The sequence below is a fragment of the Eleutherodactylus coqui genome, chromosome 1, assembly GCF_035609145.1.
Source record: "Eleutherodactylus coqui strain aEleCoq1 chromosome 1, aEleCoq1.hap1, whole genome shotgun sequence".
NCBI lineage: Eukaryota > Metazoa > Chordata > Amphibia > Anura > Eleutherodactylidae > Eleutherodactylus > Eleutherodactylus coqui.
The window spans coordinates 103,807,362-103,825,565 of NC_089837.1; the positions used below are offsets into that span (position 1 = coordinate 103,807,362).

Consider the following 18,204-nt stretch of genomic DNA (forward strand, 5'->3'; position numbering starts at 1 on the left):
GGATGGGGAATAATGTTCCACATAGGGGTTTGCTAATGAGTTGGATGGTAATCGGACATTCTCAATCTGTAGTGGGGCTGCATTATGCAGATTATCAGATAGTTGAAATGACCATACACATTGTTTTCTGTTATCAATGCTGTTATTAGTACTCTTGTCTATTGACAATTCTTATTGCTTTATCACTGTGTCTATTTGGCATTTCTTGTATGTCCTGTCCCTTGATAAATCCAGGTGATATATTTAGGAACCATATTGCAGGTCTCTCTTCCCCGTTTTTGATTAGTGAATTATTAGGGATTTCCTAACTAGGGACACTGATCACACGGTCACTCTATTAGAAGGGCAGTTACCCCAATTTTCTTCAACACAGAGAATATGTTTCGCCATATTTCAAGGCATAATAAGGTAAGTTTTTCAACTGCACCATTGACCCTTTTCGGGTGTGTGTTGGTTGTATTCAGGTGAGCCTACAATACTCCATCATGACATAAATTCATGAAATACATGATATTGCAGGATCTGAAGGGTAATGCTTCAATATTACATTTTGAATGCTACTATTTATTCCACATAGCAGATATTGTTGGCAATTTAGTGCCTTTCAAGCTTTATGTGCTTGTTGGCTAGTTTGTATCTATTCTGGTATTCACCTTTGATTATTTTGGAGCATTCTATATACATGCTTTGTTTAAAAAAATCCAGCCCCTAGAAGGCTGTAAACATGTAAAATGATTAGAGTTGTGGCGTGATTAGATGAACAAGTCTTGCCCCCCGAGAACTTAAAAGTGGTTCCGCCCTTGACCTATAAAAAGGCTGCGAGAGGCTACTTGTGTGTAAAGGACCTCTTTTTCTGTGAAAAGCTTGTTGACCACTAGATGCCTTTACGACGCAATTGAAGAGATTTCACAAAGTTATCAGAGTTTGAGCTGGGGAACATTATTGAAATGTGAAAAGCTGGATGGTCGTATTGATGAATTGTCCACCACCTGGGCCATTCTGACCAGACTGTTAGGAGGTGTTCGGACCAGTGGATGCATGGAAGCATGCACACAAGCTGACCGGGCTCAGAATGCCCTCGACAGACCACCAGTAGAGAGGATCGTCTGATTATCTGACAAGCACAAGCAGCTCCAACTGTTTTTTGTCCACTATCCAGAGACAGGTGACACCATCGTTACAAGTCTCTGCGTCTGTCGGAACCATTTCTAGGCGCTTGACTAAAAGACATTTGATCTCACGGCGCCCATTACTTGTATTGCTTTTGACACCTACCACAGCCTCCGTTTGCAGTGGTGTCATGAATGAAAAAACTGGAATGGAACCTAGTTGTCTCTAGTTACGAATCCAAATTTAGTTTGGTCTCTGACAATACATAGGATTCACGATTGGGCCACTGAAGAAAAGAATTGGAGAGCATTTACAGGACTCAGTATACACAGCTAATTGCAGAGTGCAGCATCTCAGCATTTTTACATGGTTCATGCAGGCAATTTAGACTATGTCCAATTGGAGGGCTTGGAGAGGGTTAACAGACCACATAGAGGTGGCGATTAGGAAACTTTCTGGATCATGCTCTGTGATAGTAGTTACACTAAAGTTCTAAATTGCAGAACACGTTTGATGTTTTTTTTTACTGAACTCTGCATGCAGGTACGGTGATACCTTCTGTTGGGGAGAGCCGAGACGGGGGCGGGGCTAATTCTCGGACCTTAGCCCCGCCCCCGTCCCGCCTCTCCTCATTGAAAATAGTGCAGAGGGGCGCAGAGGAGGCAGAGAGGGGGCGGGAGCTCAGTTCCTGCTCTGAGGCTCTTCCATCCTCCCCCCCCCCTGCACACAAGAAGATCGTATATCGGTCCCGGCTGCAGAGAGAAGAACTGCGCATGCGCGGATGAGAAGGGGCTCGTTCCCGCGCCGACAAGAGCTGCTGCGGCCCGACAAGAAGAAGAGAAGATTCTTGTGGTAACCAGGGACGACGGAGGAGCAACACAGGGGGGGTCATCCCTTCAGGTAAGTCCAAAACTTCTGTTTGCTTCATTTTCCATGCACAATGTATATTACAAAATGCATGGAAATGGGCAAACAGAAGTAATGAGACCTAATGTTTATGGCCGGACAACCCCTTTAATGCATATTTTATAGAAGTTAAATTTTAATTTTTTAACTGGTCATGGTGTGCTACTGCAGTGGGTTCACCTCTCACTGGAGCCGCAGACATTCGCTGCTATTCTCTCTTGCATGCACGTAGTTTCCCTCCACAATGCTGTGCCTCCTCTCTGCATACAAGCTGAATCTAGGCTTTTGACACTACCATTAGAAGGAGCATAATAAACTGTCTATGAGAAGGAATAATTTTTGGGGAATCATTACAAGCGAGACATGAAAAAAGGAAATATAGGAAATATATAATTTTAAGACAGAACACAACCCCAAAATATTGAAACTACTCCACTATCTGTAAGACTATGGGTGGAAGAGTAAAATCCTTGGTGGTTGGGTGGAATCATATAATGGTAGAGTTTGAAGGGACCTCCAGGGTCATCGGGTCCAACTCCCTGCTCAGTGCGGGATTCACTAAATCATCCCAGACAGATATTTGTCCAGCCTCTGTTTGAACACTTCCATTGAAGGGGAACTCACCACCTCCCGTGGTAACCTGTTCCACTCATTGATTACCCTCACTGTCAAAGTTTTTTCTAATACCTAATTTGTGTCTCCTCCCTTTCAGTTTTATTTTCATCATTGAGGATATGAAGTCTGGCTAACGATGGACATTTAGTGGCTGGGTCTTTAGGGATATCATTAGCACCCTTCTGAACCAATGAGGCAATGATAACTTTCTAAATCTGCTGCCTAATAACTATCATTACCAGTTAGCTGTCCACAGGAGTTTCCACTTGAGGGTGAACTAAGAAAGAAATAGACACCTGTCCCTAAATGATCCTAGTGAATACATCACCCTGTACAGCAATATGCGGGGTGTTCGCCCTGAAAAGAGCAGCACCGCTGACACCCTAAAAGCTAATGAACTCTGTGTGACCCTATTCAAAATACATAACAGCAGGGACAGTATAAGAAAAATGGTTGTAGTCATTGGCAGATGGGGCACTGTTGCATTATGTCACCACCAGAAGTAAGGGTGGTGGGACATAATACAGCTCTCAGAAAATTTAGTAACGCCCCCAGCTTCTAAATTGGCTGGGGGCCTGTCACCAGTATGGCTGGGAGCGGTGGCCTGGCCGCTGAAGTTGCAGCGCTCAGGGCTGTGGAACAGCCCGTCATGCTCTGTCTCCAGCTTCGCCATCTGCGAGCGCCTCCGCTCCCCTGCCTCCGCTGCCTTCAGCAGCTGTCACGGGCGCTGCTACCAAGAGGACCATGGTGAGCGGAGTAGCCGTCAGTCGCCACATCCCCTCCGTGATCCAGAGGGGAGGCTGCTGGTGAGGGGGGAGACTTTGGAATTGGAAGCTAGGGGTGTGACAGGGGCGCTCCTCCATCTAAGCCCTGTCAAACCCCTAGCTTCTGGTGGCATCAAGGTACAACAGTATGGGTAGAGTGTCCCAACATGTTTACTCCTACCCACATACTCATCTAGGGACCTATAGAGGAAAAAACAGTACCAAAGCACTGATAGTGTTAGAAAAATGTTTTTTTAACCAAAAAAACTCTTTTAAAAAAGCAGATACATAAAAGAAATATAATCATTGCACAGCATTACAAAGATAGAAAAATGCCAAGAGTCACATTTCTGCAGCATCTGAACAGTATAAAAGTATTTTTTTAAAAAGCTAGCACATGCAATATGATCAAAAGTGAAACATGATCACCGCACAGCATTAAAAAGATTGAAAAATGCTAACATTCACAATTATGCAGTGTTGGAAAGAAGTAAACCAACCACCTGACGAACAGTCATGCAGCACTCAGCATTACAAAAGCTGCATATATGTGGCATTACAAAAGCACAATTCAACACATATGGCATTAGGGCTCAATTGCAGACACAAAAAATGCAGCACTTGGCCAGCAAAATTTGCATACAACAACAATAATTTACGTATGGCAGTAAGGTCGGAAAAAGGTATTCCCTACATGTGGCAGAAGGAATAGAATGACGTCCATCTACCACCACAACACCTTTTAAAATGAAATTAAACCAGGTGACGCCAAACCAGGAGTAAGGCGTCCATTACTATTAGCGCTATCATGCGAAATTGCAGGGGAACTAGTGAAGCATCACGGTATTAGTGTATCTTGACGCCACCAGGAACTCCTGGTGATGTCAAGATTGACAGGAAGGTGATGCCCCTGCTGCTGATTGGCTACACATCATGCTTTAAAAGTAGGTCCTGGAAGGGCACTAAAAAGCAGAGTTTAAATGAAATGCTATCTGCCGGCGGCCCTGTCAGCTCAGTGGCCTCAGCAGACCCACTGACATTTTTTCCACCGCCGCTGGGAGTGTGAGCTTCGTACCCGGCCACTAAAATTGGCCGCACTTACCGCCGCAGGGACCGTGAGATATCTAGCTCACGCTCCCCCACTGCCGGACGGTAGCTCAGAGGTGCCTTGCGGCCAGCGGCTGTGAACTTCGTAATGGCCGGCACCTGCGAGCTCCATGCTGTCCATGGGGCGCGGCAGGGGGACCTACTTGCAGCTGTGGCTGGACGGCCAGTGGTCGATTTATCCCTTTTCTATCGTTTCTTGCAGGACCTAGTGCACAAGACGCTGTGCAGTCAATCAGCTACAAGGGGCGTGACCCCCCTGTCAATCTTGACGCCACCAGTAATTGCTGGTGGCGTCAAGATACACTAATACCAAGCATCACTAGACAGAGCGATAGCATAACAATGAGCCCCTCTACATTAGCACGGCATTAGGATGGATCATTTGCGTGTATATAAGACCTTAATATAAAATGATAAGAGGTACTGTGCATGTAAAGGGAGCATTGTAGCTGGCATTATATTGGAAGGCAGGGCAACGGTAGTGTCACACATGGTGTGTAAATATGCTTCAGATAAATCCACCGCAAAATCCACATCTTACATGCGGATTTGCAAAGAGGTGAAATCCACAGCAATTCCACATGTAAGACACACATCTGCAAAATTTGTGAAAGTACAGCACACATTTACATAGTTACATAGTATGTAAGGCATATGCTCATCCTGCTCAGCCTACTACCCCACACCCCCCTAAAAAAAGCAAACCAAAAAACCCTCAAGGAGGTAGAAGCTTATTTAGGCCTCATGCCCACAGCTGGGTCAGTTCCCCCTTCTGTGTCGGTGTAGAAACCTTCTTTCCTCTAGCTGTAAAGGATGCCCCTTGTTACAGTCACAGTCCTGGGTATAGACAGATCATGGGAGAGATCTCTGTATTGTCCCCTGATATAGTTATGCATAGTTATTGGGTCACCCCTCAGGTGTCTTTTTTCTAAACTAATCCCAATTTTGATAACCTCTCTGGGTATCGTAGATACCACCCATTCCATTTATTGCTTTGTACCTGCTCAAGCTCTGACGTGTTCTTCTTGAGTACCAGTTCCCAAAACTACACAATATTCCATGTGTGGTCTGACCAGTGACTTGAAAAGAGGAAGAACAATGCTCTCATCATGTGCCCCTAGACCTCTTTTGATGTACCCCATGATCCTACTTACCTTGGCAGCAGCTGTCTGCCACTGGTTGCTCCAGTTAAGCTTAGGTAAGTAAAATTCTCAAGTCCATGTCCATGTTTCCCAGTGGTTTCCACTTAGTGTGTAAGGGTGACATGTATTTCCCCTGTCCATGTGCAGAACCTTACATTTATTGGTGGTAAATCTCATTTCCCACTTTTCTGCCCAAGGCCCCAACAACATCTTGTCATAGTGTATTTTGCGCGTGGGTTTTTCGCACGTGAATGCTGTACCAATCTCCCATAGGCTGCCATGTTATCTATCACAAGAATTGCACTTAATACATGCCCAATAAAAATCACAGCACGCGTTACGTGTGCATACACGCCAAGATAGCGCATGGCCATTGGTGGAACACAGCAAGTCAACACAACGTCATTGTGTACCTTCTGCAGGCGGCACGCAGCGAAATACAGCCATCTGAGTCCGGCCTTAGGGCGCCCACCCAGTGGGTGGGCGCCCTTATCCAGATCCTCTTGCAATCTCCTTGTGTCCTCTTGTGTTAATTTCTTTACAGTTTTGTATCATCTACAAATATTAATATTTTACTGCACTATCCTTCTACCAGATCATTAATAAATATATCAAAAAGGATGGGGGCCCAGTACCGCCCCCTGTGGTACCCCACTAGTAACGGTGACCCAATCAGAGAGTATATACCATTAATAACCCCCCACTGCTCTCTATCACTGACCAGTTACTTACCCACATTCTCATTTTCTATACCCACCTTTTATGTGGCACAGTATCAAATGCTCTGGAAAACTCCAGTTACACAAGTTCCAGTGACTACCGGGTCCGGTCTAGAGCTTACCTCCTCATAAAGTCATTTCTATTTTTCTGGTGTTCATGAGGTTTTTGCTTTTTTTCGTTATATGATGGTTTTTTTGTCGCCTACGGGGTTTTCCCTGTGAAGAAGCCTACAAGAAAATGCCATATTTAGATCAGGCTGTGATTTAGAGAAAGCACCCTGGATCCCAAAGACGCACCAAGACGTAGAAAAATAATCACCACAAAAAAACTAAACAAAAGTAAAACACACATTGTGGCTGAATTACGATTCCCGTTTCACCAGAATTGCAGCATTATTTAGTATAAAGTAGGAAACGGAGTCAGACGCGCTCTACATCCATCAAACAAGGCGCGTCTTCAGACAACCATATGACCTTCATGTGTTGTGTTAGAATGACTTTACACGTTGTGGGGCTACAGCACATAGGCTGCCGTTCCGCATCCGCGAACAGTACGATGTAAGCGAGGGCGCTCATACAAGCGGGAGCGTGTACTAAGTATGCAATGAATTACGTCCTTGCTGCCAATCCCCATACACTATTTTAGCGTGAATGTGCACGTAATCTGCGCAAAGATAGTGCATGCCGCCATGTTTTAAGCGTGTGAATTGCGTGAAGCACAAGTGAGTCGGTGTAGATTGGTACCGCCTAACACGCGATGGCATATGGTTGTGTGACAGAGAACTTCATCCCATACAGCAGAAAATAGGCATTCTGCGCATTTGCAAGTCAGCCGCACGCTCTATGGGCGCTCACCACGGAAGTCATTCACGGCCGTGAGCGAACTCTGAGGGGGTTTGCTGGGGGTGGGTGATTGTACTGGTGTGTTCCTTGTTTCTATTACATTCCACAATTCCCCATTGACTCCAGCTAACCTCTGCCGGTGGGGTTTTACCTCAGAACTGCAAAGAAACAGTTTTAAAAAAATCTCCATGTCAGCATTCAGTTTGAATGCATGTATATTAGGGTTTTTTGTGGCGGGTCACGTTGGCCCCTCTGAGCAGCCATTTTAGGAGAGGCTGACTGAAGTACTGAGAGGAAGTCCCCCCCGAGCAGCACTTCCTGTCACATCTCCCCACTTCTACAGCGGACGAGCACAGCCGCTCCTCTGTCTCCCAGAACTCCCGCCACAGAACGCGCCAACATTCTACCCCGTCACTCTAGAACGCTCTGTATCACATCACGCCACGCCCATGTAGGGGAGGGGCGTCCGTACTCTCTCCACTGGTGTGCTACTATACGTTACCGCCCTACCAAGCACAGGGGGGGCTGCACCGATTACAGCCGGCACCTGCACAGGTGTCATCGGCGGAGCTCCTCCTGCGTTTGGCAGGGCGGTAACGCTAATGACTACTAGCAGCCTTTTAGAAACCTCCTGATTGGCTGTAATCAGCAGTATTCCGGCAGTGTAACACAACGTTCCATTGGTTCTCTGTAGTTTGGCTGGCTGCCAGGAAGTTGCTGATTGGTTGGCGGCAGCAGGGGGCGTTCTCAGGCGGTTCTGACGGCAGTTTGCCCCAGGTTGCAAGTTTAAGTTTTGAGCTGGGATTGTTCGGCACCGGAAACCGAGAGGTAATTATAAGAGCGATCAGGGAGCGATTAGATTGCTGTTCTGTATTGATTACCGTAGCACATTCTTCTGTCTGACTTTATCAGTGTGCCTAAGTTCACTCCGTATGGTCGTTCACACTTTAAGCGGTTTCTGTGCGGTTGCAGTGAAGCTACAAGATGCAGGGAGTGCGTGCTGGAGCTAACCTTACACGGGGCATTATATATGGAGTTTTGATACATCAAAGCCAGTGGTCCTTATAGAGATAGTGGAGGGCAGGAAGACATCAGGGTGTGTCAGGATCCTCCCAGCCATCACTTATAGGATGTGTGTGCTTTGCATATATATATATATATATATATATACCCTGATCTCAGGCACAAGTTAGCCATCTGTGATGTCTATTTTATGTCATTTCGGTCACATGACTTTTCCCACTTTGGAATTGATGGGAAGTATTGCGCAAGAGTGTTGTGACCACCCTCCTTCGCTAATATCGGATTGCAAGTCTCATGGTCCGCTATAACGGCATTGTGACCTGCTGCTTCAGTTGCATTGCGTGGCATAGTGTTACTGGAGTTGGGTGATGATAGAAATGGTCACAATGGCGAGCAGTGCTTGTCTATAGCAATCACATGGGTGGATTCGCACACGCACAGTGTTTCTGAAGGGGATACAATAGAGTGGCCATGTCTGTTTCCTTTATAGCTCTATATTTGGGGAAACTTCTGTGCTTGATTAAAAAAATAAATAAAAAACCGCACCAGACGCCGGACAGGTAAGCAGGCCTGCCACTGCGGGAATCCCACATGCAGCGTCCGACCCGCCCGTGTGCAGGCAGCCATACAGGGGGAATTGGGTCGAACTCTGCTGTGGGAATCCTGCATGTAGGGTCCGCCCCGCCCGTGTGTAGGAGGTCGAAATAGGGTGGCATACAGCGCATTTTTTTCAGTAAAATGCTGGGCAGCTGAGTGAGGTCAATGGGGTCCATTCAGTTCTGTCAGATGAATTCATTTAGGCAGGGGATTCTCATGCTCCCCGAATAGATCAGGAAAGCGGAACCCCGAGTGCAGATGTGAAAGCAGCCAAAATGACTCATTGTTTTCTATGTGTTTATATATGTGGGTGACTTTTTGAGATAGAAATCGCAGTCATATATATTTTTGTATTTTGGGTGATATCTCCCACTCATTTCTATGGCTGCATGAAAATAATTGCATCACACGCATGTAAATGCCACTTGCATGCGAGCGTGATGCATTTTAAAATTTTTTTATTAATATAACATTCAGTTTTTCTTGCAAGAAGCATTGCAATCGTAGATAAAATCCCAGGTTTTAGCGCGCGATATGTTTAGGGGGTGGCTTTACACGAGATTCGCTAACAGTTCTGTGTTAACACGGCGACACGCGATTACTTCCTCGGTAGTCGTTTTGTTTCAGCTGACCTAGAAAATAGCTCGTTGATGAAAAGTAGCATGGTGTAAAATCGTCGTACATGGGGATCCCCGGAGATCCCCTCTATGAACTAGATCTCAGCAAACTACTAAGGAATGCATAAAGCTTTCTGACGACAGTCGCTCATACGCTTCTGCGTTTTTTTTTGAGCGTCTCTCTTAACAATAGATAAGCAGTGAAGAGATGCCCTAAGATATTGACTTGCAATGCCTCCTGCAACACGAGCGTCACCCCATGTAATGTGACGTATGTGAGGCATGGAGGGAGGGGATGCCGTGTAGGGTGGTGTCCCCCTTGCAATGCACATAACAGATGTCCAGGAATGACAGTCTGCATTGTGGTTTCTGGAGACTTGGACTAAGAAGATTCTTCGCATAAAGCATCTGTAGCGATGGTCAAGAAGACATTTATGTATCTGCATGACCATAAATGGGAAGGTAGTGTCAATCTGAGCAGTCGGAGTGATCGTTCTCGGTTTGATAAAAATCCACGTCTATCTATCATAAAATGTTTCCCAAAATGTGCAGAATTAGATTGGTGGTCGCACATCTGCACCATCGCTCCACTCCAGGGCTGTGGCGTCGGTAGAAATGTATCAACTCCAACTCCTTGTTTATAATCACAGTATAATTCAATGCAGAATTTGTTGCATATTTCCCCATATTTCATAGGAATTTAGGAATGTTTTGAAATGTCCTATAAATATATGTTCTATTTAGCAACAACATTGATAACTGGGATGGTGTACGTAGGCTGTAGCTTGATTATTTTATCACAAGGCTGGGTTCACACGGGCGGAATTTCCGCACAGAAGTTCCGTAGCATTTTTAAAAACTGAGATTAAGCAGCAAAGTGGACGAGATTTGCAAGAATCTCATTCACACGCTGCTGACAGGCGGCTGTAGACAAGCCACGAGGAAACTAGCATGCAACGTAGAATTGAAATCTGCAACATGTCAATTTTGGCGCAGTTTCCACTGCCAGCTCTCTTTTCTCTATTGGGAGAGATTGCCACAGTGGAATACAGGCAGAAAAGCCGCTTCAAAACCCATGCCAAATATCCCGCTTTCGGAAATTCTGCAAGATTTCCGTCCCATGTGAACACAGCTTTATGGTGCAGAAAAGCCTGAGGTTACCTTTTAAATACAATAAATGTATCATTTAAAAACCATGAGTCACATATGAAGGAGTCTGGGATAATTGAGGTTTGACTTAGGTCCTTTGTCCATGAGCGAGGTGGGATATCGCTAACGATATTCCGCCGCGAGCGGGGAGACCTATCAGGTCTCTGCGATGAGCCTATCTGACAGGCTCACCGCTGCATGCTGCGATTTGAATCCCGTGAGTGGAGAATTGCTATGATTCTCTGCTTGTGGATAAGGGGCTGCTAAAGCATTCACCCGTGGCCGGATTTATCACCGTGGATAACGCAATGGACAATCGCCCGTGGACAGGCAGCCTTACTGACTGACTCCACAGCCCTGCTCCATTCACTAAGGGAACTTGGAGTGTGCTGCTTTTAGTATCTATGGGGGCCTTGGTGATCAGATCCCCACAGGTCATACATTTATCACTATCCTGTGGATAGATGTAAAGGAGACTCCGTCAGCTCATGCAGGCAGTTCATTATAGGCAGATTTATATAGAATCTTCCCCCTATAAAAGTATATGTGAGAGGACATGCACACGGGCTTAAACAATCTGTACAAAAATCAGATAGCACTAGAACCCATTTGTTTGAAGCTACAACTACATCTACAACTCCAGCATTGCAAGGCAGCAGTGCTAACAACTGAGTCACCACACCTTGTTACACTGGGGTTCTAGGTTAAAGGGGTTGTCCCGCGGCAGCAAGTGGGTCTATACACTTCTGTATGGCCATATTAATGCACTTTGTAATGTACATTGTGCATTAATTATGAGCCATACAGAAGTTATCAAAAGTTTTTCACTTACCTGCTCCGTTGCTAGCGTCCTCGTCTCCATGGTTGCCGTCTAATTTTCGCCGTCTAATGGCCAAATGAGACGCGCTTGCGCAGTCCGGGTCTTCTGCTTTCTCAATGGGGCTCCGTGTAGCTCCGCCCCGTCACGTGCCGATTCCAGCCAATCAGGAGGCTGGAATCGGCAATGGACCGCACAGAAGCCCTGCGGTCCACCGAGGGAGAAGATGCCGGCGGCCATCTTCACCGGGTAAGTAAGAAGTCACCGGAGCGCAGGGATTCAGGTAAGCGCTGTCCGGTGTTCTTTTTTAACCCCTGCATCGGGGTTGTCTCGCGCCGAACGGGGGGGGGGGGGTTTGAAAAAGAAAAAAACGTTTCGGCGCGGGCAACCCCTTTAACATCTGACTATGGACAACATGCATGGTGGCTCAGTCATTAGCACTGCTGCCTTGCTGTGCTGGAGTTATAGGTTCAAATCTGACCCAGTGTGATGGCTGTATTGGCTTTTTAAGTTTTCTTTGTGTACATTCTTCTTGCTCTTCTATTTTTCTGGCAATGAAAGAGCATTTGTGGTGGCTCAGTTGTTAGCATTGCTGCCTTGCAGTGCTGGAGTTGTAGATATAAATCTGACCAAGGGTGATCACTATATGGAGCAGATGATATTGTGTACTTGCTGTGTGCCACCAATCGCTATGCATTACTTTAGTGTGTATCCACACGTAATACACGCCAAGAAAGAACATGCTGCAATCTTTCTTGCGTACGTATTTCACGCAATATGTGTGAGCAGCAGCATGGGAGCCTATGGGAGATTGGTACAGCATATTATGCACACTTAATGTGCTGCCCCCACATGCCCATGTGAAGGACACCTTAAGAGGAAGTAATGCTGTATATGCGGAAGTTTGTGTGTCCATATTGATGCCTCTCTTGACATATAGTAAACTTTTTTTTTTTTTTACAATTTTGAAACAACATTTTAGTCTTTTGTTTTCCCCAATATTTTGCTAGTGGCAGTTAAAGGGGTTGTCCCGAGGCAAAAGTGACATTTTTTTTCCTGCCCAGTCCCCCTTCTAAATCAAACATTACAATGTACACGTGTAAAGAAGGTTTCTACTCAACATTCTAGCGTTTCATCAACTTATAAAACTTCTTCCAAAGATGGCCGCCGCTCCTTTCCTAGGGATGCACCGCGGTTTTCTCCCATGGTGCACCGCGGGTCTTCTCCCATGGTGCACTGTGGGCTCTGTGCGGTCCATTGCCGATTCCAGCCTCCTGATTAGCTGGAATCGGCACACGTGATGGGGCGGAGCTACGCGATGACGCGTAGAAGGGGGCGGAGCCAGAACGCCGCTCGTGCCCGGACCAACCAGAAGGGAGAAGACCCTTCTGCGCAAGCGCGTCTAATCGGGCGATTAGACGCTGAAATTAGACGGAGCCATGGAGATGGGGACGCCAGCAACGGAGCAGGTAAGTGAATAACTTCTGTATGGCTCATATTTAATGCACGATGTATATTACAAAGTGCATTAATATGGCCATACAGAAGTGCTGAACCCCACTTGCTTTCGCGAGACAACCCCTTTAAGTGATATTGGAGCTATTCAGGGTATGTTCACGTTTTAACTATTCTTTCAATTGTTTGGTTTAGTCATAAGGCTGTATTTAGGATGAGCAAGTGCTACAAGTCAATGAAAATCTGACCTACATCGCATTCGAGTTTTCTGCGAATGGGATGTTGTTTCGGTGTTAAAAACGTGGGAATCACATCAATGTGCATGTATTTCACACATGAAAAAATCCCATGTTCCAATAGTTGCAGTGGTAAAAAACGCATCACACTTGCATGCAAATTATATCGCCCACGAGTGAGGGAGATGACTTCTCCAATAAGAAGGGCAAGGGGAGCTCAGGGCAGGCCAGACAGGTCCTAGTAGAGGGGGAGTTGATTATTAGGGGGACAGATAGGGCAATCTGCCGCAAAGACCGGGATTGTCGGGCGGTGTGTTGCCTTCCTGGTGCTCGAGTTCGACACATTGCGGATCAGATTGACAAATTAGTAGGAGGGGCTGGTAAGGATCCAGCGGTCATGGTGCACAATGGCAATAACAATGTCAGAGGTTAACGGAGGACCCTTAAAAAAATTATTTCGGGGAACTAGAATGTAAGCTCAGGGCAAGGACAAACTACTACTTCAAAGTAGTAGTTTCTGAAATGCCACCGATACCATGAGCCACCCCAGAGAACTGGGCTGACTTTGTTGCTGGAGAACTGGACTGACTTTGCTGTTGGCTACAGGCTCTACCATAGGGACGGGCTGCATCTCAATGGGGGAGGAGGGGGGGGGGGGGGTCCAGCTGTGCAGGGGGAGAAGATTGCTAGAAGGTTGGAGGAGTGTTTAAACTAGAGTGGTGGGAGGGCAACAAGAGAAATTGGGAAGGGGGGCAGACAGTGGTGTAGATTGAGTTCTGGGATTAAGGAATGGAAATGGTGGGTGGGGTCGGGGTTACAGTTGGAACTGACAGACCAGCTCATAGGACTATAACCACAATCGCTTAACCCCTTAGTGACAGGTGCCTGTGGACGTGACCGCTCCGTGCTGGAGGTAGCCGACAACCTGGAGCTATCATGGGGAGCCATAGTGAGCGACCCCTGGTCACGCGATCGCAGTTATCCAATGAAAAATGGCAATCGCATAAAAGTAAAAAAAAGTTAAATGAAGTTAAAGTTTCAGCTCCCCTCATGAGTCGGATCCATGAGAGGAGCTGAAAGTACTCACCTCTGTACTCTGTTATGTTTTGCGGCGTTCTGGCCCGTTCAGGACCTTAGATCACCTTCTGCGTCGGGCGGCATGTACAGAAGGCCTCACGGCCCGGGAAATATAAAATTTCTTTGCTCCTGGCTACTAAAGGTAACGGAGAGCCTGAAGCAGTGACCGGGGGTCGCGGTGAGCGGTCTCCGGTCATGTGATCGCCATACACACACACCTCCATGCATTGTAAACAGTCATTCAGAAGTAAATGATTACTGTTTACTCTGAACGGCGCGTTGTTTAGTTTTCTCCATTCAGAAACGGAACAATTAAAGGGGTTGTCTCGCGCCGAAACAGGTTTTTTTTTTCCATAGGCCCCCCGTTCGGCGCAGGACAACCCCCAAAGGATGTGTTAAAAAGAAATAAAAAATTTATTACTTACCCGAATCCCCGCTCTGCGATGTCTTCCTTCTTCTTCCTTCACCAAGATGGCCGCCGGGATCCTCACCCACGATGCACCGCGGGTCTTCTCCCATGGTGCACCGTGGGCTCTGTGCGGTCCATTGCCGATTCCAGCCTCCTGATTGGCTGGAATCGGCACACGTGACGGGGCGGAGCTACGAGGACCAGCTCTCTGGCACGAGCGGCCCCATTCACCAGGAAGAAGACCGCACAGTGCAAGCGCGTCTAAAAAAGCAAGAAGACATCAGAATTAGACGGATCCATGGCGACGGGGACGCCAGCAACGGAGCAGGTAAGTGAATAACTTCTGTATGGCTCATATTTAATGCACGATATACATTACAAAGTGCATTAATATGGCCATACAGAAGTGTATACCCCCACTTGCTGCCGCGAGACAACCCCTTTAACCCCTTCCCGCTCCAGGATGTACCGTTACGTCCCGGGAGCCTGGTACTTCCCGCAAAAGGACGTACCGGTACGTCCTGGAGATAGTGCGGGATCTTATGTGATCCCGTGCTATCCCGCAGCGGGAGCCGGCTGTCAGTCACAGCCGGCGTCCCGCTCCAACAGCGGGGGGACATCGGAGATGTGCCCGCCGCTGTTAACCCCTTCCCTGCCGCGATCTAAGTAGATCGCGGCAGGAAAAGAGTTCACAGAGGGATCGCGATCCCTGTGTGTCTCCGGCCGGTACTCGCGATGTTATCGCGAGAGCCCGGCCTGTCACCATGGCAACAGGACGCCAGACACTGGCGTCCTGTATTGCCTGTGCCTATAATCGCTGTACAAGCGATAAGGCATGGCAGAGCAGTAGCTCTGCCATGCCTTATGACAGCGATCATAGGCACAGTGATGTAAGTCCCTCAGAGGGACTCAAATAGTATAAAAAAAAGAAAAGAAAAGTGTAAAAAAAAAGAAAAATGTAAAAAAAAAATGTAAAAAACCCCCTTTTTTATGCTTTTTCTAATATTAGCATAAAAAAAGGAAAAAAAACTAAAACCCCACATATTGGATATTGACGCGTCCGTAACGACGTGTAGAAAAAGTTGAACACGCTTTTTATTTTGTACGACAAAAAGCGTTTAAAAAAACGCTAAAAAACAGAGGCAAAATGCTAATTTTTAGCATTTTGACTCACAAAAAATGCAATAAAAGTGATCAAAAAAGCCGTACATTTCCCAAAATGGTACCAATAAAAACTACAGCTCGTCTCGCAAAAAATAAGCCCTTAAAGAGCTCCGTACATAGAAAAATAAAAGTTACATGACTTTGAATGCAGCTATAGAGAAAAAAAAAGATTTCCAAAAAAAAGGGGGTTTTATTGCAAAAAAGTGTAAAAACCTAAAAAAAATATAACAATTTTGGTATCGTTGTTACCATACCGACCCGCGGAAAAAATTTAGTGTGTCATTTATGCTGCATGATTAACGCTGTAAAAAAAAAATAAAAATCTATGGCAGAATTGATGCGTTTTCTCTCCCTGTTATCATTAAAAAAAAAAAAAAAAAATTTTACGATATTGTCTATATACCCAAAAGTGGCACCGATAAAAACTACAGATCGCCACGCAAAAAACAAGCCCTTATACGGCCGCGTCCACCGAAAAATAAAAAAGTTATCGCTTTTGAAAAATGGAGATGGAAAAATACCAAAAAATCGCTTGGTCCTCAATGCCAAAATAGGCCATGTCATTAAGGGGTTAAGCAGTTTTTGGGAGTGTGGGAATTTGAACGATAATTGTCCCATGTAAAAGGGCCACTAGGTTGCTTTTAGACGGAGCTTGTGCAAACGATGTCAGAGTTCACCCGTGCAGCCTGTTTGTACAGGCAGATAAATCATTCAGTCTATCCCATTCGCTACACCAGTGAATGAGAACGACTGAACTATCAGTAATTAAACCGCATGATTAGTGAACAAGCCAAAAATGTTTTTGTTTTTTTTATGCCTGCTTGAAAGTAATAATTTGTTGGTTTATCGGATTTTGCATACGGGAGGCCCACAGTGGATTCCAGCTGTGAGCGCGGACGGCGACCCTGTGTACGGCACTTTACTGTATTGCGTAGGCTCGCATGCGGCCATGCACAGCACAAGGGTTTTTTTTGTTTGTATTTCATGCACCGTCGCTTAGGGATGATGCGGGTACCCGCAGCCCATGTGCAATGTTAATTGCGTATGGGCTGCCATTAAGAATAATGGACGCTGTCCGCATGAAGTTCGAGGTAAAATCTGAGGCCTTCTGATTATAGTAATGTGCTTTACGCCAAAACGTATGTGCAGCTGACTCGTGTGTTTTGTAGGGCTGGTTTGGCGTTGCAGTAATCAGCTTGCAGTGTTTAGTCTTCGGTACACAGGAAGCAGCTCTTTGCCCTGGTTTCTGTGAGGGATCCCACACTCCTCGCTCGGCTTCCTTCCTGCGTCGCTTTATATAAACTCTCACATTTCAGGGGGCCATCTAATATCTGCATCCATCAGTCGCACGGCTCGCTGTCGCAGTAGGAGCTGCAAGCAAATCCTGTATGTAGTATATTTACTTTCTGCGTTACAATTACAGGTCATTATTATTGACATTTTCCTCTTTTTCTGAAGCTGAAAAAGGACCAATCGCCTTTAGGCCCGGCTCCCACGAGCGTAATTTCATGGTGTATCACATGTGATGTAAGCGTGAATAATACGTGGTGAATGGAGTTAATGAAAGTACATTGCTTTTCATTCATCTATTTACACTAGTATTTTTTTTATTGCATGTAATACAGTGAAAAAGAACGCAGTGTGTTTTATTTTACCGCATATTACGCCAAATAGAACCCTATTTTTCACTATGCACGCGTAATAAACTCTGTATGTACGCAATTACAATGTGTATGTGTGGCGTTTATCCGTAACGTCGCTAAGTGGAAAATAAAATAAAAAGTCAGACCGCGTCCGATGGCGCGCATGAGATATGCTGTCATGTGCAGTGCAAAATTACTGCCCTACGCAGCAATACCCAGCTCACCGCCAGCCCTTAGGCGACTTGCACACGGACTGGAAAAAAAAAAGTTGCATCCCAGACTCTTTGGTGCAACTTGGATCAGACAGTGCACAGACATCCCATCCAAGTGCTGTCCGACGTACGGGACTCCGCTTGTACATGCGCTATTTTCAACTGAGAATTAGGCAAGAATAAGACATGCTGCGATTTCTGTCAAATTTATGGACTGAATATTGGGTAATTTTGTGTAGTTTCTAAGAATTTTGTGTTTAAAGGCATTGTCTATTCATAAGATAAGGGATAAATGTCTGATTGCTGGGAGCCGCGATCACGCCATGTACTTCTCCCTACGGTATTTCATGACCACAGTGAGTGGGGGTTTGACTATAGAGGCCTTTCAGCATGTACCCTGCCACTTCATTCACTGCCTCTGGGGATGATGGAAACAGCAGAGCGCTGGATTTGGCTGTCTCTGTCCATCCCATAGATGTTGAATAGAGTGATAGGGTGTGTGCTCAACTGCTGCTCCATTCAATCTTCTCCTTATAGCTGTATTTCTATTGAGGACATTGTCTTATGTAGCGAAACTGTTGAGTTTTAATAATGTAATT

General features: G+C 45.9%; 1 protein-coding gene and 1 long non-coding RNA gene across 2 annotated transcripts in view; one reads left to right on the top strand and one right to left on the bottom strand.

Moving 5' to 3' along the window:
* Nucleotides 1-7,535, bottom strand: part of LOC136610266 (uncharacterized) — a 32,870-nt gene extending 25,335 nt beyond the window's left edge. Inside the window, exons 1-2 of the long non-coding RNA XR_010790073.1 lie at nucleotides 7,358-7,535; nucleotides 6,486-6,591 (exon numbers count right to left, since the gene is read on the bottom strand). This is a non-coding gene — a long non-coding RNA (uncharacterized lncRNA). The remainder of the gene's footprint in view (nucleotides 1-6,485; nucleotides 6,592-7,357) is intronic.
* A 379-nt stretch (nucleotides 7,536-7,914) lies between these two features.
* SEPTIN2 (septin 2) overlaps nucleotides 7,915-18,204 on the top strand; it is a 65,780-nt gene continuing 55,490 nt past the window's right edge. Inside the window, exon 1 of the mRNA XM_066598527.1 lies at nucleotides 7,915-8,034. The gene's annotated coding sequence lies outside the window, so the exon portion shown is untranslated. The remainder of the gene's footprint in view (nucleotides 8,035-18,204) is intronic.